The sequence below is a fragment of the Vicia villosa genome, linkage group LG3 (assembly GCF_029867415.1).
Source record: "Vicia villosa cultivar HV-30 ecotype Madison, WI linkage group LG3, Vvil1.0, whole genome shotgun sequence".
NCBI classification, from domain to species: Eukaryota; Viridiplantae; Streptophyta; class Magnoliopsida; order Fabales; family Fabaceae; genus Vicia; species Vicia villosa.
This window is the reverse complement of record NC_081182.1, coordinates 69,438,487-69,462,689: the sequence shown is the minus strand read 5'-3', so window position 1 is coordinate 69,462,689 and position 24,203 is coordinate 69,438,487. Positions and strand designations below refer to the sequence as shown.

The following is a 24,203-nucleotide window of genomic DNA, read 5'->3' as shown; positions in this document are numbered from 1 at the left end:
TTAAAACCATTTACATGGTTTGGATTTATAACCATAACCACATTTTAATCAAAACTGGTTATAAAACCGGTTATAAATTTGGTTATGATTATATAACCGGTTTTTAAAAAAATCCAGTTTAGAAAATTATTTTTTTCAAAAATATTTTTTTTCAAAAAAAAAATTAATATTTTGAGAATTAAAATATTTGGATTTGGACAATAACCGGATTATAACCGAATCCAAAATAATTTAACCGGTTAATAACCATTTAATTATATCCGGATTATATGAATGGATAACCAAACCATTAATAACTAAACCGGTTAATAATCATTCAATTATATCCGGATATTTAAAAGTGGTTTAGGTTTGGTTATGGATTTGGACATCAAAACCGGATATTTTGCACACCCCTACTTAAAACCTTTCCCTTGTATAATCAACACCCGTAACTAAGATCTATTTTTGTTTTAAAAACAAACTTTGAGTTTATTTCACTCTTTTCCCATTTCCTTTGGAAACAATAAAGCACAGTGGCGACTTTCACTAAAATAATGAGTCAAGTCAATCCAATGGCTTCGATCTCAGATTTTCCCCGCTACACCATCATACAATCCCTTATCATGAAAGAATCTCACCATTACCTTAGGTTTGGATTGAAGACAACTCTAATCTTCAATCTTGGGATTTAACTTAGTTTTCTCCTCCTTCTCCTCTCTTCTCTCTTTCTGTTCTTTCTCCAAAAGCAAATTCTAATTTCTATTCTCTGAATTCTCTTGTTTTGTTAAACCCTTACTAACTTCTCATAATGCTAATGGACTCTAATTAGCACCTCTCAATTACAAATTCTAACTTAGGCCCAGTTACTAATAGTTTTAATAACTCATGTTATTTACTAATAATTCCCAATAAAATAACATAATGTCAATTAAGCACATAATTAACACATAATTCACATAACCATCAATTAATTCACACAACACATAATAACATAAATAATTAAAAAACAGTCGTTACAACTCTCCCCCACTTAGAATATTTTCTTCCTAAAAAATTTACCTCAATCAAACAACTCAGGATACGACTCTCGCATCTTGCTTCCCAACTCCCACGCCGGTAGCTCCCGACCAAAATACCTTCACTAAAGCAATCCCTTTGCCTCTAAGCGTCTTCGTTCCACCAAATGCTTTTTGCTGTAACATTTCAGATTATACCATCATCTTCCAATTTTCAAATGCAATCCTAACATAAAATCTTCTATAAACAAATTCAACCAACACCAATAATACACAAAATCTTTCTAATTTTCAGGATTCCAAATTCAACAATAAAGAATTTCACAACAATAAATCTGGAAAATAAAATCACAGTGGAAAATATTTATTTGTTGAAATTAATCTCTTCTTAAGATTGTGTACATTGCAGAATGAAAAGTAGATGATAGAATGATTGTTGAAAGTTCAGAATGAAAAGTAGATGAAATTAAACTGCAACCAGTTCTAGCCCCCACGAAACGACTCCAACATCATCAACCGCGATTTTCACTCTTCCGATAACCGTTGTCCGCCCAACCATTAACGTCGGTTAGATCGCAACAGTGCTGCCGTTTCCTATACCGGACAGCCACACAGATTCGGCACCTTAGCTCCGATTCTGCCGGCGAGGACATCACCACCTCGCCCCGCCGCTCAAAGATCCAGTGCGCACCAACTAGCATCGCCGATTGACGCATCTGGTTCAATTCAGTTTCAGCAACAACATCACATCTGTCATCTGATTCAACGCAATATCAACGCTTCTTCAAAATCATCACCATCAATGAACGAACAACAAACACTGGATCAACAACCATTCAATAACTTCAACACCGACAAGTACAAAACTACCAGAATTTACACAGAGAAAGACTAGAAGAAGAGTAAAATAAGCGGAGAACGAAAGGAGAGGGAAAGCTCGAAGCTACCTGAACGTTGCACATCACCGGAGTCACGGTTTCGTCGGACTAGCACCGATTTGGTAAGTCTTCTCACTTATTCTAAGCTTTCGTTATACAGTTCTGATCGCCTTGCTTCATTGATAAATAATCCCTTGCCAATTGGTCGAATCCTTGCTTGATAATCATTTAATATTGTTTTTAAACTTTGGGGTTTTAGACTGTTTTGGTTCGATTTGCGCTTGTTGATAGTTTGTCTGTATTTTGGCTGAGATATTTGAGACGAGGGCGAAAAACATAACCACTTTTATGTTTTCTACTTTTGTGTTGGATGGTTTGTTTGGTGCTGTTGAAAATTCAGCCATGGTTGATTAAACGTGGAAGACGAAATGCCAGAGGGAGAGGACTAAGTTTCACGTTTTGAGTTTTTCTCATATTACCCTTTTACTTTTCCTTTATTCATTTAATAACTAAACTTAGTATATTGAGATTTTTGCTTTCCTTTTGATTTAATTTTTTTATGGCATTAAAGTTTGCATAGATCTTCAATAAACATAAAGAAGAAGGTGCTATACGTTTCGTATCAATGAATTAAAGAAGAAGTCCTTTCTTACTTTTATTTGATTTAATTTCTTTTATTAACATAATGATGTGTTAGTAAAAATAGGGTTACGCAAATACTTGGGCTCAACATTTCTATAGTTTCACTAGTTTACACCATGATATTGACTTAGCACCCTTATTTTTATTCTATTCAGCTTTATCATTTATTTGGTTCAGTTAATAATTTTAGTTTGTTAACTAATTATTAGGGTTAAATAGTTGTCAATTAGGTTAATTATTAGGATGATACTAATTATGCTGATTTCAAATTAGATAAATTTCATTTAATTTTCTTAGGTTTTTAACTTTGGTTTATTTAGGTAGATTCAAAAATCCAAAGAATACGCTAATTTCTCTTTTAGTTTATTTAAAATCAAAAATAAATAAAAAATTTATTTTCACAATTAAAAAAAAATTCAACTCTGTGCAAATGATATGATGGGTGAGTTTCAAATTCGCCACATCTTCGAATTAGTCGACTCCCAATGTCGCACCAATCAATTACTTAAAACACGATTTAAAATCATGTCGATTGGTTTATCTCTAGAATAATAATCAAACGCTACTGCTAAAAATGTGGTAGATGAATTAAGGCAAATTTCTTCGCCTCGAGCGAATTAATTTTTGATAAAGATCAAGATTCTTTATCAAGACTCAATCAAGAAACACTTAAGGTTTAGAGCTATCTCTTTTTTAGGTTAAGGTTTTAGCATTATATATATGTATTTAATTATTTGGCAGAATAACACTTTGTTTTACCTTTTTATATATTATATATTTGGCTTCCTGTTAACACTGTATTATTTTATTTGGGGTAATTATAATTGTTGTTAAAACATAAGTGTGGGAGTTATCCTTAAGACCAGGGGGGACTTGCATCGCCTACGAGTCTTATGGATAATTCCACCCAGAGTGGGTTAGATATCCGGAAATGTCTGATACGAGGCTTGACTTTGTTGAGGGCAGGACTTGGTATTTAGCTGATCTCTCTGGGAACCTACCCCTAAAACTCGAACCTCATGGATAAATGAGTTGTTCTAAAATCCAAAGAGACAAAAAGTGTCGGAGGCTACGAACAACCCCGTGAGACCTTCTAGAACATACCAATGGGAAGGGTAGACCCCCTAAGCCGGCATGCCGAACCTATGAACTTAGGGCTTTTGTGCTTAGGTGCTTATCATATGTTTGCAATCTATATACTGCGAATATTTGCGTTTTAATTTTGCAGGTCTTCATATGTGTTCCCTAGCCCGTAGGGATGCTATTGCCAAGATCATGTCCTTCCCATGAAGGACATCCCCTTTTACGCACGTCAATTGGTCTCTCGATGGCCATGAGACCTAGTGACTGTCTTGAACAGTCACCCCGCGCCTGCATCTACGCACTCCCTAGCCTGTAGGGATTTTCTTTTTATATCTTTGTATTTTTACAACTACGTGTCCTTCCCACGAAGGACATCTTCGTTTACGCACGTCAATTGGCCGCTCGATGGCCATGAGACCTAGTGACTGTCTTGAACAGTCGCCCCGTGCTTGCTCCTACGAAATCCTTAGCCTGTAGGGATTTTCTTTTATGTCCATGTGTTTTTACAATGACGTGTCCTTCCCCTGAAGGACATCCTCATTAATGCACGTCGATTGGCCTCACGATGGCCATGAGAGCTGGTAACTGTCTTGAACGGTCAACCCGTGCTTGCTCCCGCGCACCCCTTAACTTGCAGGGTTTGGATTTTCATTTATACATCTTTCATCCCTAGCTTGTAGGGATTTCACTTCGTCCGATATCGTCCTTAGATAGGTTGTGTTCCGCATAGAGAACCTTCCCACGAGGGACAACTTTATTAGTGCACGTCGAACGGCCTCTCGATGGCCATGAGATTTGGTGACTGTCTTGAACGGTCATCAGCTGCTACTTTCTGTATACTCCCAAATCTAAGGGATTTCCATTGACGTGTCATAACATCTAGCTCGCACGGATTTCACTAGGATCTAATGGCACTTCAAAATTCGCATAGGTTATCCTTAGGATTATATATGTTCCACGCCTGCATTGCATTACATACAAGGAGTTATAATACAAAAATAAAGGAGTCTTTCGCATACGCATGCATTTGCATTTTCATGCATTCATACATTTACATTTTGCATTTCTATCTTCGCCCGCATCCACACTTACCGTGCTAGCCGATTTCCCGAGACTCGCAAAGAAAAATCCAAAGGATCATAAACTATGGAGAGAGGAGGATAAATCATTGGGAACGAGTTTGGAAAAAAGGATGTCTTTCGCCATGCCAGACGCATGTCCATGCCTTGTCGTAACAGGATTATAAATACAACAAAGGTTATCATCGAGCAAGGATTAGTTCAACAAAGAAGTTCCCTCATAGATACACTCAAGAGGTATCTAGTCATAAAGGGGTTCATCTATGAACATAGCAAAACTTACAAGGACGCTCTACGATAACTTGGGGGCAAGGGTCAGTATAACTGGGGCAATACCCTGAACAAAGATGCATATTTACAATGGAGGAAAGGCGACATGTGTTAATCCCACACCAAGGGGAAAAAGGGTCATAGATTTTCTTCATCAATCTACAAACTCTGAAGGCTGCAAAAGGTGTGATACTATCCTTAGAAAAGGCAAAAGAGGTTCAGTCAAAGGAAACTCATGAAGTTCCGAAACGATGAAAACTCACTGACTACAAGTTATTCCCAACAGGTTTGACATGCCCAAGGAGAGTTCGAGGTTACCCTTTACAAGTCTAAGAACTAAGGAGTAAAACAAGGTCAACGGATTTACAAAGGAGATTGTCCTTAGGATCAATAGGTTTTATCATGTCAAAATTTCAACCCTTACAATCGCTAAGTGTTACTCAGGATAAAAGTTGTACCTTCGGATTAGCAATTCTAATGGGATGACTATGCAGGTTTTGGAATCAATTCATTCGCTTCATTCGCTCACCACTACGACTTTTCACTCGCACACTTCTATTCTATTCTCAATTTCAAATTTAGGATTACTAACAAACTTAAGGGAGAATGACGAATACAATTAACTAAATCTCGCTAAACGTATGCTTTCAAGGTAAGACCGAGTCGACGATGTACAGGCATTGTTTCAACTCCTAAACAGTGGAGATATAAGGATGTTAATCCCTCGTTACCCCCTCGAGCCAGGAGTTGGAGTTTGTTTCTACTTTTCAAATAAACCTTGATTTCAACCAGGGGCAGGGTAGATTTTGATTAATTCAATGGTGTATTTTGGTTGTCAAGAGAATCAGTCAATCTAAGTAAGGATCAAGCAAAGCAAAGGTTCAAGCATATCTTCTTCCTCGCATTCATCCAAAATTGAGGAAGCAATGGAGATAACATTCACAACATCTTCTTCCTCAATACATCATTCAAGATCGAGGACGTATCAAAGTCGAACCTTACAAATCAAAGTCAACATGGCAGTCACAACAGCCAATACCCAAGGATCAATATTTCAAAGGGAACATCCAAAAGGAGGAAAGCGCCCGCTAAGTCAAAATGGAAAATTCCATGAAAGAAAACAAAATGACTTAGGCAAAAATTAGGGCATCCCGATGGATCAAATTCAAAGGAATTGGCTCATGCAAAAATAAGGGATAGAAAAAAACAAAGACGAAATACAAAGGATAATCTTGTGACTGCTAAATCATCGAAGCTTCCCATCAATACTTGGGTCTCTACAACATTTTTCATCAGTGCTTGGATCTCTACTAAGGCTTCTGCTCAACATCAAAACTGAAACGATTCTCTTGCAAAGAAAGCACATTCATTGGATTAGGAGAATTTTTAGGATTTGGAGAACATCAAGGAGAAAGGGGTGGGGTTAAATAAATTTTGAGCCTTATATCCGTTGTTTCTTAAAACCACGAACCTGGCTAAGTTACAACATTCAAAAGTCCTAATTGAGGCAAGGTTAACTACGAAAGCATATTAAGCAGAATTTTGTTATACTGACTCCTAGGTTTGTTAAAACTATTTCTAACCACTGCGCTTCTTCAAGCATTCATTTCTAATCATCCAGTCCTAATTCATAACGGACTTCGATTCCAAAACTTGCGTACGCATTACGTTAGAGTTACTTCTCGAAGGATACAAACGCCATCTACGAATATACACTTAGCATCAAGGAGATCTCGAAATTGGTTAATCAAAGGAGATCATTTCTAATAAAGACTCTGGAATGGGGGAACCACGTCCAGAGGGTTCTCCTAAACAGGGGCAAAATTTCAAGGATTACAGGGGCATGCGATCAAGGATCCTATTAACTAGGGGCATACATCCTAAAGGTTCAATCGACTTGGGTCACACCTTGAAGCAATAACAAACAGAGGCATGTCATACATGGGAAGAATTCAAATTCAAAAGGATAGAAAATATGGATAGCCCTCCATATCCTGGAGATCAAGAGCATACCCTTCAATCTAAACATCGAAGTATATAATAAGGTTATTTCTCGGGGCACTTCCTTCATGACTTGGAGATAATAGGAATCTTTTTCCACTAAACATTGGGGCATTGGATATCAAATTCATAAGGTAAACAATTCAAAAGGTTAAAGGTGTGGAGAATCTCCAAAGGTTAAAGGTGTGAGGAACCTCGAAAAGGTTAAAGGTGCGAATTGCAAAAGGTGAAAGACATGGAGGACTTCAAAAATTCAAAGATGTGGAGTAATTCAAATGGTCAAACTGGGGCAAGGCGAACATCATAAGGAAAAGTCGTTCTCACGCTTTACAACATCGAACAAATCTTTCTCCTAACTACGATATGCAAAATTCAAAAAAACTAGGGATTGGGAAGTCGCGCTAGCACCACACCCCACCTTATCAAACAAACCTACAACTCCAGCGAGCTATATACGCTTTGGTTATTAATAACCTATCATTGGAGCATCATGCAAATACATATAAATCATGCATTACATACATTGGTTGATACATTACACCACACCTTTTTTAGGTAGTCTTCTTTAGGACAATTCCTACGATCCTTTCAAGGAACCTCTTCAGGCAGTCTTATCTAAGACAAATTGTCATCCTTTCCAGGAACCTCTCCAGGTGGTCTTCTTTAAGACATTCTTTTTCTAAGAACCTTTCTAGGTAGTCTTTTCTAAGACAGTCATTGTCCTTTCCAAAAACCTTTTTAGGTAGTCTTTTTTTAAGACATCTTTCAGCCTTTCCAGGTAGTCTTCTTTAAGACATTCCTTATCCTTTGATAAAAAAACCTTTTCAGATAGTCTTCTTTAAGACAAATTTTATCCTTTCTAAGAACCTTTCTAGGTAGTCTTTTCTAAGACATTCATTGTCATTTCCAAGAACCTTTTTAGGTAGTCTTTTAAGACATCTTTCAGCCTTTCCCGGTGGTCTTCTTTAAGACATTCCTTATCCTTCGCTAAAAAAGAAAACCTTTCCAGGTAGTCTTCTTTAAGAGAAATTTTACCCTTTCTAAGAACCTCTTCAGGTAGTCTTCTTTAAGACAAATTTTCATATCCATTCCAGAAACCTTTTCAGGTAGTCTTATAGAAGACATTACTTCATTCCACTCGTTACATCAATCAACATATACATAAGCATAAGCATTATCCACATACATAAACATTGCCAAGCCGGCATGAGCATAGCCGTGGTGTAGGGGCAAACATCGATTAAACAGGTTCAGTGGGCTTAAGGAGATAAAATCTTGGGATTGCATCAGCATACATACATACGCATTGGCATATACATATCATTTAGTGCATTTACATACTACAAAAGTCCTCCGACCCTCGAGTCGTGAGTTTCCAACCCTCGTGTTGTGATTGGTTGTTTTCCGACCCTCGAGTCGTGAGTTTCCAACCCTCGTGTTGTGATTGGTTTGTTTTCCAACCATCGAGTCGTGAGTTTCCAACCCTCATGTTGTGATTGGTTTGTTTTCCGACCCTCGAGTCGTGAATGTCCGACCCTCGAGTCGTGAGTCTCCAAGAAAGTAAATCTTTAGTACAGGTAAGTTTGCTAGAACTATAGCAAATAATTGGTGCAGGTAAGCTTGTCCGAACCAGGGCAAGTGATCCCTATTGGTGCAGGTAAGTTTGCTAGAACTATAGCAAATAATTCCTATTGGTGCAGGTAAGCTCGTCCGAATCAGGGCAAGTGACTCCTATTGGGGCAGGTAAGTTTGCTAGAACTATAGCAACTAATTCCTACTGGTGCAGGTAAGCTTGTCCGAAGCAGGGCAAGTGACTCCTATTGGTGCAGGTAAGTTTGCTAGAACTATAGCAGATAATTCCTATTGGTGCAGGTGAACTTGTCTGAACCAGGGCAAGGGATCCTATTGGTGCAGGTGAACTTGTCTGAACCCGGGCGAGGGATCCTATTGGTGCAGGTAAACTTGTCCGAACCAGGGCAAGTGACTCCTATTGGTGCAGGTGAACTTGTCCGAACCAGGGCAAGTGATCCTAATGGTGCAGGTGAATTTGTCCGAACTAGGGAAAATGATCCTATTGGTGCAGGAGAACTTGTCAGAACTATGACAAGTAATCCTAATGGTGCAGGTGAATTTGTCCGAACCAGAGCAAATGATCCTAATGGAGCAGGTGAAATTGTTCGAACCAGGGCAAGTGATCCTATTGGAGCAGGTGAATTTGTCCGAACCAGGGCAAATAAGCCTAATGGTGCAGGTGAGCTCGTCCGAACCAAGGCAAGTGATCCTAATGGTGATGGTGAAATTTGTCCGAACCAGGACAAGTGATCCTATTGGTGCAGGTGAACTTGCTAGAACTATAGCAGGTGATCTTTTTTGGGTTACACAAACTACGAGAACTTACTAGAACTATAGTAAGTGGGATTTCACAAGTTACAAAGGGTTTTACAAAGGATTTTTACAAAGGGTTCTTCAATCGGGTTTATCACGTCAGTCCCTCGGCAGTGATCTTCTTCGAAAATACAAAGGGTTTTATAACAAGGTTTTACAAAGGGTTCCTCAATTGAGTTTATCACGTTAGTCCCTCGGCAGTGATCTTCTCCAAAACTTCATCAATAACAAGCAAGGGTTGTATTTTTCTTTTCCAAAGTTACTAACATACTTCAACTAACATAACTAACAGTCATGCATCATTCAATTGCATACCTCATTCATACATAATGCATATTCATACATAGCCCTCATTTATTTTGAGAAGCTCACTGCATCATACATTACATGCATCATGACATTGAATAAAATTAAGGTTGCCTTTTCAGGCCATGCTACAATCAAAACATGTGGTTCCTTCCAAAAAAAAAGAGCATCTACTTCACATTCTAAAACAAGGGGTATTTACCTTGGATGGCATCTTTAAGCCCATCTCCCACGGAATTTCTTCCTAAGCGCATGCAAATTTTAGGGCATTTCAATGTTCAATCATCTTCTACCTTTAGATCACGATAGGCAGACGTGCCTATCTGACTCTTCAGGTTTAAGAAGATTGAACAGGGGCAGCTGTCATACCCCAAAATTTGCCCAATCAAATCTACGTCATCAGGGGTATTAGAATAAGGGACATGGGGTTTAACATCTCTATTGTTAAACCCATTCTTTTATAAACCATTTTTTCAATATGGGGGTATACATTAAATAAAGGGGTGTATTTAATTGGGCTTATTATTCATAAAATATAAGGCCCAATTTCAAAATTCAAAATTATTTTTAGACTTGGGTTTTATAAAATTTCCTGGTTTATTTACAATATTTTGGATTTTATAATTATTAAAAATATAATAGGTTACTCTTAAACTATATATATTTTAATAAATAGAAAATATTTGCCTATGCTTCATACACTTTCAATTGGCTTTTTATTTCAAATAAATAAGATAGCACAATTGGTAATGAAGCAAGGGCTTGCAAACAAAAGGTTACGGGTTCGAATCTTGCTTGGTGCACTTTGGTTATTTTTTTTGGCTTTTTTCTTAAACCCTTTGTACCTGGACACCATTATGTCCAGGTTCGTAATCTTGATGATCAAGATAGTTTTTTGGGCTTTTTTATTGGGTTATTTCCCTTTTGGGATTTTTTTTAACCTAATTTCTAACATTATAAATAGGACCTTTGACAATCCTATTTGAGGGGTTTTTTTCAATTTCACGTACGTGTCTTCTACGCTTTTTCTCTTATCCCTTTGAAGGTTTGTCTTAGGGTTTGTCTTGAACATCCCTAATCCGCCATTGTCGATTAACTGACAAGAGCCGACAAACCCTTTCTCCTTTCAAACGTAATTTTCAAACCACTCAAACACGATTTCAAATCATTCAAACTCAATCACAAACTCAAACATTTTTGGCCGATGATTAATCTATGAGGCCTCCCTTTCTTAAGACCTTTTTAAAACTTTTGGCCAATGATTTAATATGAGGCCCCTTTTAAAAGTCTTTGTTTTGGCCAATGATGAACGTCTGAGGCTTCTATTGAATTTTATACACGTATTTTGATTTAGCCATGGTCATTGTCGTCTCGGTCTGACAATGACCTTATCAAAACCTTTGAGGTTTTGCCTTTTAATGGCCTTATCAAAACCTTTGAGGTTTTGCCCTCTTTGGCCATACATGGTCTTTGGCCTATAGTCATTGTTGTCTCGATCTGACAATGGCTCTATCAAAACCTTTAAGGTTTTGCCCTTTGGCCAAAGGTCTACCTTTTTTAAAATCTATTAGTCGACAATTGTAAAAACCTTTTTTTTATAAAAAACCTAAAGGCTAAATGGGTCCCCTTGAGTACAAGGGAGGCAAAGGGTGCCTAACACCTTCCCTTTACCTAATTAACCTACTTACCCAAAATCTTAATTTTTCTTTAATTTTAAAGTTTTACCCTTTTTCCTTTAAATAAAGGGTGGCGGCTCTAATTTTTAGGCAGTTGCCACAAGTGTGCCTAAAGTTCTGTTTGAACTTAGGTCTAACATGAAAGTTTTCAGGATAAGAAGTGTATTTAATGTCATGTGTGTGACCAAATTCAAATTGGGTGTGTAAAGGTTTATATGTAATAACCATATCATCAATAGGTTTAGTTTGATATGGTTCTTTCCCTTTGGGTGTTTCATAACCAATTCCTTTTCTGTTGTTTTTGCTAACACCATATATCATTGAAGCCATTTTGCTTCTGTCTATGCTTCTAGCAAGAAATTTTTGAAAACTAGAGTCATATTCTTTTAGAATATCTTTCGAACTTGAAGCGGTATCTGAATTAGAGATTTTTTGAATTTTTAATTCCTCTATGAGTTTAAGATTACTTTCTTTAAGTTCATAATTTACTGCTTTACGCTTCTCAGTTTCAACTACAAAACTATTTTTAAGTCTCTTGTATTTGATTATGAGTTTACTATGGATTTCCAGAAGTTCTGTTAAGCTTTCTACAAGCTCATCTCTAGTAAGTTCAGAGAATACCTCATCAGTTTCTGATTCAGAGCCAGAGTCATCTCCTATGGTAGCCATTAATGCTAAGTTGGCATGTTAATCTTCTAAGTCAGATTCAGCTTCAGAAGATTCTGAATCATCCCATGTGGCCATCAAACTTTTCTTCTTTTCAAATTTTTTCTTTGGCCTTTCTCTCTGCAGCTTGGGACAGTCATTATTAAAGTGTCCTGGTTCTTTACATTCATAGCAGACAATTCTTTTTCTGCTAGGCTTCTTATGTCCTCAAGATTCTGCTTTATTTTTTGGCCTCCTGTAGTTTCTGAGCTTCCTTTGTTTATGCTTCCATAATTGATTGATGTGACAACCGGATCAAAATCATCGGATTAAAAAATCAATGAATTCGCCATCGATTATTTATTTATCCCAAGAGATGGGAAAGGAAAAACATCGAGTAAAACCTATAGGGAAAAACAAAGGTCTTACGACCAAGAGAAAGGATAAGGTGTCGGTTACGTAAGGAAAAGGGGTTAGCACTCCTCACGTCCGTCGTACTCGACGGGATCCGCTCTTGTTAGTCTAAATCTATGGGTGTTATCTAAAAGTCTAAACCTAAAGCTAAAGGGAAAAGCACGAAAAAAGGAAGAGAAAAGAAACACGGGGAAAAGAAAGAAATATATACAAGATTGTGCTCGTTCAGGCCCCGCGACCCAATGCCTACGTATCCCTTTTAAGGAATCAGAGCAGCCGTAGTTCGGCTTACAAATTTTTGTAAGTTTTTTAGATGAACGATGTTAAACATCGCATTCCACTGCTGCTCGACCTTTGGAGATTTACACAATTGTCATGAAAAGGAATTAACATGTTCTTAGATAGTTGTGAACTAGATCCCAATGCAAGGATGCTCACCTTTATCTACTTTTTAAGAGTATGAAATTTATTAGATATTTTATGCGTTTTTGTTGGATATTTTTTAGGGTGAATGTAGATAGGTGTAGACACAGTCATCTTTCCAAGATCTAATTCAGTTACTACGAACGGTGCTGACACGATCAATATTTAAAGATTTAATTCTATCATCGCGAACAGTGTAGACACGATCATCTTTCCAAGATCTAATTCAGCTACTACGAATGGTGCTGACACAATCAATATTCAAAGATCTAATTCTATCATCACGAACGGTGTAGACACGATCATATTTCCAAGATCTAATTCAGGTACTACGAACGGTGCTGACACGATCGACATTCGAAGATCTAATTCTATCATCACGAATGGTGTAGACACGATCATCCTTCAGATCTAATTCTGCCACCTCGGATGGTGCTGACACGATCGGCCTTCAAAGATCTAATTCTATCACCACGAACGGTGTAGACACGATCATCCTTCAGATGTAATCCAACCACCTCGGATGGTGCGGATACGGTCAACTCTTAGATCTAATTCAGCCACCTCGGATGGTGCGAAGACGATCAACCTCCAGACGTAATCCAACTACCTCGGACGGTGCGGATATAATAAAAAAACAAGACAGATACAATCGACACAAAGATGTATTCTGACACTCACCAATACACTGGATCCGGTCTGACGTACGACTCATCCTAAGTATCTACCCAGGATGGCATCTTTAAGCCCATCCCTGACAACAATCTCTCAATATCTGGATGGCATCTTTAAGTCCATCTCCGATAATAATATCTTCAACACCAGCAAGCGCAATTTTTTGGGTATTTTAGTGTTCAATCCCCTTCCACCTTCAGATCCCGAATGGCGAACATGCCAATCTACCTCTTCAGGTTTAAGAAGATTGAACAGGGGCAGCTGTCATACCCCAAAATTTGTCCACACTTTCAGTGACAAAAATTTTCGAAATTATTTTTTAAATTTGATTTTTATAAAATCTTGATTCATTTACATAGACATCCTGAATTTTATAAATATTCGATTTAAAGTCTATTTTAAAATATAGTAATTTACTCTTAAATTGCTTATATTTTAATAAATAGAAAATACTGGTCGATGCTTCATACACTTTCAATTGGCTTTTTATTTCAAATAAATAACATAGCTCAGTTGATTATGAAGTAAGGCTTGCAAGCAAAAGGTCACGGATTCAACTCTTGGTTGGTGCATTTTCATCTTTTTAAAACTCTTTTCACATAAACTCTCACGATTTCATTCACACTTTTTTTAAAGCTTTTTACACAAATAATTTCTAAATTTTTTTAGGCTAAATTACTCCCAAGATCCTTTAAGTTATTTAATTGTAATAGTTTGGTCCTTCAAATTTTTTTTGTAACAACTTGGTCCTTTTGGGTGATTTCTGCCTCCTTTTTCTCTCATTTTAAACATTTAGAAATGTTTATTGTTGTATTTTTGGTTGCATTTCATTATTTTTATACCATTCGATATAATTGCATCCACAATTAACATATTTTCTCAGTTAAAAAAGGATAACGGTGTGCACATTTGATAACATAAAGGACCTAATTGTAGCAAAAATAACATGAAGGACTAAACTGTTACAATTAAATAACTTAAAGGACTTTCAGAGTAATTTAGCCATTTTTTTAAAACCTTGCATTGGCCAATGATGACACCTGAGGCCTCCTTTCGTCAAAATGATCTTTACCCACATGTTTTTATACTAACTTTTTGGTCTTTGGCCATTGGCCGATGATTTATATATGAGTCTGTCCTCTTATTTTCGATTTTTAATCATATGATGTTTACCTGATGGTTATTTATTTTTTTTAATTATATTTCCGTATCAACAATTAGGCTAAATGTTTTTAGCCTAACAATTATATACAGAAATATTGTAAATAGATGTCCTATTCCTTAAAATAATCCATGGTATATTTTTCCACACGTCAAACTTTTTTTAGATTCAAACTTTTTGTTCATTTAGTCAATTCACACTAAAATTCTTCCACATACAGAGATACCTTATTCATCACGAATACATAAACAATATTCATCATTTTTTTTCGGATACTATTATCTTTTTGCTAATCACTTTTGTTAACACTCATGTTATAATAAGCACTATATTTCACTTTTGTTTTAACAATAAATCTATGAAGAAAAATCATACAATTTCACTGTTATCAAAACACAAACCTCTTCACCATAATCCATTCCAACACAACAACAAATTCTCAGTAAAAAGAAATCAATCCATAAACTTCACAAAATCTCACCATGAGCATAACAATTTCTTGTTTCTTTTTACAACAGTGCCACAGTGACAAAATAATGGAAATCAAAGACGACACGGCAAAGAAGAGAAATCCTTGTTGTTGTTCCGCAATACGCAGCATCGGACTTCCCCTCCGATGGAGTTACTTCCACCACTGACTCATCGGATCCGTGTGAAGCCACCGCCCCTGTTCGTCGCCACCGGCCGCAAGGAGCAGCACCGGCAACGGATCTCCGAAGAAGCCTTTCAGAAAATCCGATCTCAACAACAGCCACTGCGGCAGTACCTGCGGCCTTCGAACGTCGCAACATTCAGAGCAACACCAGAGCCAAAATCGGACCAAACCCGAACTGTCACAAATCCGACATCTACTACTTATGTACACCTCCCCTTGGCTAGTTTGTTAAATTTAGGTTTTTATTGATGGGCTTCAATGGTTGTTCCAGCCCAACTGGTCCACTACTTATGTACACCTCCCCTTGGCTAGTTTGTTTAGTTTGGGCCAAGCTTCATGAGGCCCAACCGAATTCTTGTTTGCAACGAGCCCAACCCGATTTTCCTCTGATGGCAACGTTTTTTCTTCTTCTTCTGTTTTTGCAGGTGTAATGGGCTAGCACTTCTTTTTCTTACATTTCTTATTAACTTTTAATTGTTTTATGTTTTTTCTTTATTGATTGAATTGTTGACGTCTAAATTCTTTTATTTAGTTTTTAATACAAACATCTCTTATTTCGATTAGCCTCTTATTTTCTATTTAATATTTAATTAAGTTTTTCTAATTAATTTTTTATTAGATATTGAAAACACCAGAATATTTTAATTAGTCTTTTTCATGTTAGAAGTTAATATGTTTAATTTTGTATTTTCTTTCGGTAATCGTCATTAATATTTGTTAGTATTTCTTACCATCTAGCATGCATCATTTTATTTATATCCGTACTAACATTTTGTTTTGATTGTGAGGTACACTTTGAGGTGCTGGACCATTATTATGGACATTTTGCAATTTTACTCAATTCTTGTATATTTTAACTTCCATTTGGGTTGTAATAGTAATTAGGACTTTATATTTCTGCATCCCTGTTTTAATTATGTAACCCCCTCCCCGAAGCCCTGTAATAGCTAGGACTTTATGTTTTTCTGCTTTTATTTTTCTACAATATTTATTTGCGTGTGATAGTAAATTAGGGTGTGAAAAGAAATTAATCTCGATTTAGATCACTAAGTAAAAGATAAAATATTCCAAAACAACACACGTGATTGCTACACACACTCACCCTTAGATACGCCTTTCTTGGTTGCCTTCGATTTTAAGGTCGTGTCCCTCGAATATAGAGGTACCCATTAGCACAAGTCCCGGCGATTAAAAAATCATCTAAGATCATGGTCCCTCAATGACCCTCGAATTGTTGCCTACGAAAACATGATCTTGTCCCTCGAACAGTTGCCTAACGAAAGATGATTGTCCCTCCGATATTGCTAAAGGTACCTCTATCCTGTTGCCTTCAAACGACCTTCGACGACCCTTCGATTGTCCCGCGCATCCAATAAAAAAGGAACTACCTACCCACAAATGGTATGGTTAGTCCTAGGAAATTTAAAAAGCATAGAAAAAGACAAAGTATAGGGTAGTGCTCATAGTTTGCTTGCTCAAAACAAAGAAATTGTTTTTCACACCTCTTTCAAAAACAAAGGCTACGCTTTTAAGCTAAAGTCCTTTTCTCTTCAAAAATATCTTTTTCAAACAAACAATAAACAAACATGAGCTAAGCAAACTAAGAGCCCACAGAGAACTGTGGATGAAAAAGGTGCTTACACCTTCCCTTTTCATAACTTACCCCCCGAGCCTGTTTCTTCTAAAAAAGGTCTTTTTCTGTTCTTTTTACCTTTCCTGAAATTGGACAAAATAAAAGTCGGTGGCGACTCTTGCTTAACCGCGGCATTTTAAAGGTCACTTCAAACCACCGTGTTACAGGGGGGTTGAATAAGGGGTTTTCTTTCACAAATAAAAATTCACACGATATTTTTATCCTGGTTCATTTGAACTCAAACTACTCCATTCCACCCATCAAGGTGGTTTCGCCTCTCTCCGTCAAGGACTTAATCCACTAATCAAAACTTGATTACAATTGGTTTACGAAGGCAACTGCCAACGTCTTCTTGAGAATCTTAACCACAACTTGGTTACTCAAAGAACAATATATAACATCTTCTTGAGAATCTTAAGCACAACTTGGTTACTCAAGAAACAGTATACAACGTCTTCTTAAGAATCTTAACCACAACTTGGTTACTCAAGAAACAATACAACAATAACTTCTAAAAACGTTTATCATAAAATGGGTGCCTCAATTTCATATTTGTACCTGTTCTTTTTTGTTGATTGTAAGTGAACTTAATGCTTCTTAATCTAAGCTATATCACAATTGTGATTTTTCACTATTTTTAAGTACAATGGATGTGACTTTAGTATGATGACATGAACGAAGTATTTTCTTTCAGCATAAGAGTTCACGTTTTTCTTCATGTGATGTATTGTAAGTTAGCGTCTACTGGCTTTTTCAAATTGATCTTCTATTTATAGCCTTTGGAAAATGTTGTTCTTCGCTTCCTCGTAAGCTGTTCTGCAATAAATGTTGTGTGTGATCTTGGTTATTTGTGCTTTGCATGCTTCTTAATATTTGTTCCTCATAAATGCTTCAACCGTCTTTTAATCATTATGTTTCTAACGGTATTTTATCTTGTATTAGAACTTTGCATTTTGTTTTTCCTTTTCTTCACAACTTCTGTCTTGACTTTGTGAATATAACTTCCATTAGAATTTGTCTACAGCGGTTGGTGCATTCAGAAGTCTTTATGTATTAGAACTTCTTGAACTTCAGCCTCACTTTTCTTTCTTTGTTTGTTCAGCTTTACATAAAGTCCATGTTCTGATGGTACTTGAGTTAGAACTTTTTGAAATAAGAAACATATAATTGGAGTACCACATTTACTTATACAAAATTTATTTAATTGTTATCAAAACACTAAGTATGATTTTGAAATCATTAATAATATGCTCAAAGCACACCTGTTGCCGGTCATGTGTAATGTATTGTATTTAATAGACAAATCTTTTATTTTCAAGGTATTCATTTCTTTGTATATTTCTACTTCAATTAATTATTTGAAGGCATTCATTTCTATAAATATTGTTAAAAGTTCGCCAAAACCATCCATGTTTTGCAGAAACTATCTTTAGTGTATAAAATGGCACTGAAGAACACTTGGGTTTCATTTCTTCATATAGATTTTGGGTTTCTTTGAAACAAGAGATTTCCAGCCAGAGCCGTCTCAAACTTTTGAGAGACCCTGTGTAAGAAGTTGAAGTTATCTTTAATTGAATCGTGAATTTTTCTAAGGGGCCCTATTTAAGCGTAAATTAACAATGGACTAGATAACTGGAGGCCCTTTTTTCCATAGCTTAAAAATGAAAAAATGTGATGCCCTGTGTTGTAGGTCGCTTTGCACACCCTCAAAGAAGGCCCTGTTTCCAGCATCATGCCAAATTAATAGATGGATTACGCCACAGTGTCAATACAAGGGATTACTTACATGAAAATTGATGAGACCAAATGTCGTGACGTTAACGGCAAGATGATTGATTATATCACTACAAAGTATTTCGACGATCCCCAAAGTTTATATGAAGAAATGAAATATTAGTACATTTATTTGTGGCGCATAATACATTCGTTGGATTTATAGTATGTAATGATGGTTTGACGAAATTGTTCAAATTGTTAAGAAGTTAATAGATTTGAAATATAAAGGATGTAATTACTTATCATTCACATAAGTACGATTTTGAAATCATTAATAATATGATCAAAGCACACCTGCTGCCTGTCATGTGCAATGTATTGTATTTAGTAGACACATATTTTGATGATAAAGAAAGTATGCATCCTTAAATCCTATGAATTCAATAGATTTTATAAACTAATTATATCTCACTAAAAAGCAGCAAGTCTAGGGTGTCTTTAAAACATCGTTAATTGTTTGATAACTCACAAACAATTATTATCATGAACAAATTAAATTTCATACCAAATTAGGAATTTATTCAAACAAAAAAATATATGCTACAAATTCCATATACCTATTTATTTAAAACCTGTTTCCTAAAAAAATATAGGAAATTATTAATTTAAAAAACCATTTCCTTAAAAAGCTTTGCATATTTTCAATCTAAAAATAAATTCTCTATAAACTTAGGGATTTATATAACCAAATAAATGTTTCCATAAAATGTTTAGGAAATTATTTAAACCAAAAATATTTACAACGAAAAATTATAGAAGGTAATAAACCAAAAATGTTTTCCATAAAATGTATGACCAAAACTATATTAATAAAGTTAAATTTTATTAAAAAACATAAAATAGGAAGGGTGAAGTAGAGAGTATGGATGCTAGTACCTTTAGCATGTAAAGGATATGTCCATTGTAACCTATCATCAATATTCATTAATTGCTTTGTTTTTTTTTAACGTGTGCATTGTGTGAAACACTTTTTAAAACTCATGTTTCTTTCTGAAAAATGTAATAATTTGCATACTCACAAAGATTTTATGAAATTGAAAAAATGATGTACCATTACGCACTTTCACATTTGAAACGATTATTTGAATGAAACGTGAATTATTTTTATAATTTTTTATGTTACGTAGAATAAGAAATTATAAAAAATGCATCATTTTTCTCGAAATGGATGTTAAAATTTACAATAGATGAAACAAAATTGAAATATCCGTATCACCAGTTAATGTTTAATTTTCTTAACTTTATCATCATGTTTATTTTATTTATTATTACTTAAAATCATGTTATATTTTGAATTCTTCTATTTTATGTTCAGACACCTTGTTTGTCATTTCGTACAGAGGAGCTCACATCAACTGCTGCTTGTTGATTGGAGTTTTATTAATTGGTATGATTTTCCACATATTCGTCATTTCACATTTTTTTTCTAACTTTACATTTTCTTTTATTTTCAAGGTATTCATTTTGTAACACCCCACACATATATGTCTAGAATAATATGCATAAAGTATTAATAATGGTACATGAAGACGACAAATAGATAATATTGCAACGGAAAGAAAGTACATCGTTAGCACAAAATACAAAAGTTGAATGTATCATGGCCAAAATAATACATCATAAGTAGTACATCGTTCAAAACATGATACTAAGATAGGCACGAAAACAGAATAAAGATAAGCATCTATCAAGAGACATCAAAGGACTAGTCAATCTTGCCTTTGTCGTGATCCTGCCTCGAACCACCTGAAAAGATAGAATTGAAATGGGATGAGATTACTAAATCTCAGTGAGTCCACCTATCCTATAGGTCCACTCAGATCTAAAGGGTACATACATAACAAAACGAATCCACCATTGATTCAGGGTTATCCTCACATCTGGTACAAACACGGAGCAATCAAGTGATTCATCCGCCATTGGACTCATCTTATACAAATACATAATTGTATAACCAAACAAGTATGTAAACCCATACCCATGTACGGGGAATCCAGAAATGGTAACAACTAAACTACCTAGGCTGCACACACACACCCTCGGTGAGTCACCAAGTACCTGTTGTCAAGAAGACTCACACAAGACCATCTTTAGATGAAACGGACGGATCCTGCTTAGAATTTCCTCCGTGACGAGTTACAACAGTGACATTGCCTACACGGCGACACGGCCCCGTCATCATCCATACACACTATGGTTTCCGCAAGTGCGAATACGCCTAATTGACTGTACAAGCCCAACCGATTAGGAGCCTAGTGGTGTAGCCTACGTGGCACCACTAGAGGTGAGTTATCCAAGTGATATCGCCTAAATGGCTTCACTACTCCATCATACCAATCACACCAAGTGTGTTCTGCAAGTGAGACACGCCGTAAACACTCTCACAAGCACACTGCAATAGTAGCTAAGGTGTGATTGTCATACCAAGAACGCCGATGTGTTCTGCAAGTGAGACACGTCCTATAGACTCTCACGAGCACATCATAATGGTAGTTTGGAATCCAGTCCATACACAATGGTGCCTTACCACCTAGTAGTGGCTCACTTCGATTCTAGCATACCACACGCATAACAAGCGTCGAAACATACAAAGGATGTAATTACTTATCATTCACATAAGTACGATTTTGAAAACATTAATAATATGACTAAAGCACACCTGCTGCCTGTCATGTGTAAGTATTGTATTTAATAGACACATATTTTGATGGTAAAGAAAGTATGTATCCTTAAATCCTATGAATTCAATAGATTTTATAAACTAATTATATCTCACTAAAAAGCAGCAAGTCTAGGGTGCCTGTAAAACATCGTTAATTGTTTGATTATGTAATACCCAAATTTTCACGAAAGCCTCCCTATTGGATTTTAGTGAAAATTTGAAGAAGACGTATTGATTAGTGATTTGGAGTGAGGTTAAGTTACTAATTTCACAAGTGACTTAGTCAGTAACGTAACATAAGTTGCGAGGGGAAAAGGGTATTTTCAACCAAAACTCTATTTTAGTGGTATGGTGATATCTCGTTACATTTTTTTCTCATTCTACATTTTAAAAACCAGAATTGAAGAATGAAAATGGATCAGAAGAGAGGAGAAACGTAGATTGAAGAGGGAAGGAAGAAATAGGGTTCAAGTTCACCATCATCATGCATGTGCAAAAATGGTTGAAGATATTGAGGATTTGGCTTCAAGAAGCAAGTGTGGCTTGGGCATCATCATGTTCTTCATCACCCAATCAACCAAATCAGAATTTCATTATCAAGGTGAGCTCCATTAGTTAGGAACTTGGGGTAGGATTTGAGAACTTTGCATGATTAAGGGTTTAGAGTATGATCAATGCTTTGCATGTTGATTTAATTGGTCAAATATGTGTTCTTTTGATGAAATTGTATGCTATGGACTGTTAATATATGATGGAATTCGTATTGGGATTGTTGGGGAACCTAGGGATGAGTTAGAACACTTTTGGGACTAGTTTTTATGTAGAAAACTAAGTATTTTCCACTCTGAGTTGCAGGAAGTCAATTTCCCCCATATGGAAATCGATTTCTGGCAAGGAAAATGGGGTATTTAGGCATTATGCGTGCAGGAAATCGATTCCCCCATACTGGAAATCGATTTCCTGAGACAGCATTGGAAAAACAAATTTGGAAATAACATAACTTGAATTCTGTAACTCGGAATTGGGTGCCGTCAGAAGCCTTGGAAAGCTAGCGGAATGGGCTATGAGATTACTAAGCTTCCACACCATTAGAATACTCTTGAGTATCAACCAAATCCATGTGAAATTTCTTGTACCTTGATTAGTAAAAGATAAGGCTTGGATAATTGATTTGTTAATCATTCTAAAGGCCTTCGTGCCCGAGTGTTCCTTCAACTAGGTTGTAGGCATCATGGAATGAGTGGTGATGGAAATCAAAGCTAGCCACATAAACAAAAGATGTTGAGGTCTTATAGCTTGTGAAGCTAACCATGTGAACCCAGAGGCGATGAGGTCTTACTACTTGGTGTAACTTGTGTACGTTGGTTAATAAAATGTGGATATGGTAAGATGAACCTTAGGATACCTAGATCAAGAAACATAAATGGATGCTAGCCTAATATTCCCTTTTCCTATCAAGCGACTACCTTCTAAATCTTACAATCTAATGGTGTGGTAAGTATGAGACAAGGGGTTAGAGGATAAACAAAAGGACAGTAACTGCGGGTAGGCACGTTACATATATGTGACTACTTCTTGTGAAGAAATTCCAAGGATACCCCTATGCCACATATATTGCAGGCACTCTCGGGCTTTGGTCTCGGGAATGGGTCGGCTCCCTAGTTCAGGAGCTATTCTTCGGGGATGAACTCCCATGGATGTGTACCTCACCTTCTCCTTTTGTTGTTTCCTTACGGGTGAATTTTTCTATGTGAGATTTGGACCTAGGAAATTGGACGAGTTGAATCGTTGTAGAGATTCATTGTCGGTTCCATGGTTCTCTATAGTCATATGAGTTACTTATCATGTAGATTGAAAAGGTATGATTTAGGGTCTTGTTTTGAGAGCAGATAGGCAGGTAAACCCGGAAGACCAGACCTTGAGGGTAGCTCCCGACAAAAGGTTGGCAGGTAAACACGGAAGACTGGACCTTGAGGGTAGCTCCCGAAAGAAGATTGGCAGGTAAACTTGGAAGACCTATTATGAGTAAACATGTGCCTAATATCCGAACATGTGATATGTTCTTAGAGTATCTAATCGGGTGGTCAGTGGACACTCAATCGTGGTACTACGAGTTGATAGGCTTTCCTATAGTGGATAGTGAGGAAACCTTAGGATTTGAGAAGGATCTGTAGTTGATGCATGTACCCTGTAGAGCCGAGAGGACCCATAAGATAGGGGAAGTCACTGAGATTTAGTAATCTCACCCATTCATCTTATTATTTTTTTAGGTACCGTGCAAAATTGAGTTTTGCTGGATGCTTGAACCAAGAGCTTTTGATCGGATATCGTGAAGACTATGTCTCAGCTTTTCTTCTGATGTGAACTTTATCTTTATGTTCTTGAAATGTATACACATTATATCATTATTCCTGATTTTTGTATGTACTCAGTACCAGTTATTAGTATTCTGCTGATATGATTCTAGGCACATATTGGTAGGGTATTACAGATTACTCACAAACAATTATTATCATGAATAAATTAAATTTCATAACAAATTAGAAATTTATTTTAAAAAAAGATATTCTACAAATTCCAGACACCTATTTATTTAAATCCTGTTTCCTAAAAAAAATAGGAAATTATTAATTTAAAAAACTATTTCCTTAAAAAGCTTTGCATACTTTCAATCTAAAAAATAGATTCCGTATAAACTTAGGGATTTATATAACCAAATAACTTTTTCAATAAAATGGATAGGAAATTATTTAAACAAAAAATATTTACAATGAAAAATTATAGAAGGTAATTAACCAAAAACGTTATCCATAAAATGTATTACCAAAACTATATTAATA

The 24,203-nt window shown here is 36.1% G+C and overlaps 1 long non-coding RNA gene across 1 annotated transcript; it reads right to left on the bottom strand.

Moving 5' to 3' along the window:
* Nucleotides 1-1,341: 1,341 nt before the first annotated feature.
* On the bottom strand, nt 1,342-2,523 carry LOC131661802 (uncharacterized). The gene is made up of 2 exons (XR_009301253.1): nt 1,946-2,523; nt 1,342-1,818 (listed from the first exon to the last, which is right to left on the bottom strand). It is a non-coding gene; the product is annotated as an uncharacterized LOC131661802 (long non-coding RNA).
* Between the last annotated feature and the right edge of the window lie 21,680 nt (nt 2,524-24,203).